This window comes from Lepisma saccharinum, chromosome 1, assembly GCF_977018435.1.
Source record: "Lepisma saccharinum chromosome 1, izLepSacc3.1, whole genome shotgun sequence".
NCBI lineage: Eukaryota > Metazoa > Arthropoda > Insecta > Zygentoma > Lepismatidae > Lepisma > Lepisma saccharinum.
In genome coordinates this window covers 172,499,058-172,499,613 of record NC_139229.1, presented here as the reverse complement: position 1 = coordinate 172,499,613, position 556 = coordinate 172,499,058, and positions in this window count along the sequence as shown.

The following is a 556-nucleotide window of genomic DNA, read 5'->3' as shown; positions in this document are numbered from 1 at the left end:
ATTAGTTATTATAAGTACGTGCAAATTAATTGCGAATATTAAATAGCGATTGACGTTAGCGTATTCGGATACTACTCTAGACACCTACAAAAGTGTTCTCAAACGCCTAATTTCAAACTAAATTTGCCTCTACACTCCCTAAATTTGTTCGTACACTTTCCTAGATCAAAATCTCGGGATAAACCCTTAGTCATTGTGTTCTTACTTTTTTCGTATTGATTGTTAGAAACTGAGGAAATCGACTTAAGGTCGAAGATGATATAATCTGGAACACGACAGGGAAATTTCCACTGGTCCAGGAACGTTACTGGGGGTAGTAGAGTGAGAGCTGAGTGGATACTTTCTTCATAGTCTTTGTTCGGGTGTTTAATCTTTGGTGCGTGACATGTGTTGTGTAAAAAATGGAATGTGGATGTATTGGTGGCGTGGAGAAATTCAAGGACATGAACCATTGAGTTCCCTATCTCTGATTTCAAATGGGAAATGCTTATTGCACGAACTACGGAACAGTCCATTCAAGTTCTACTATCATGTCATTGCATTCTTCACGAACAAG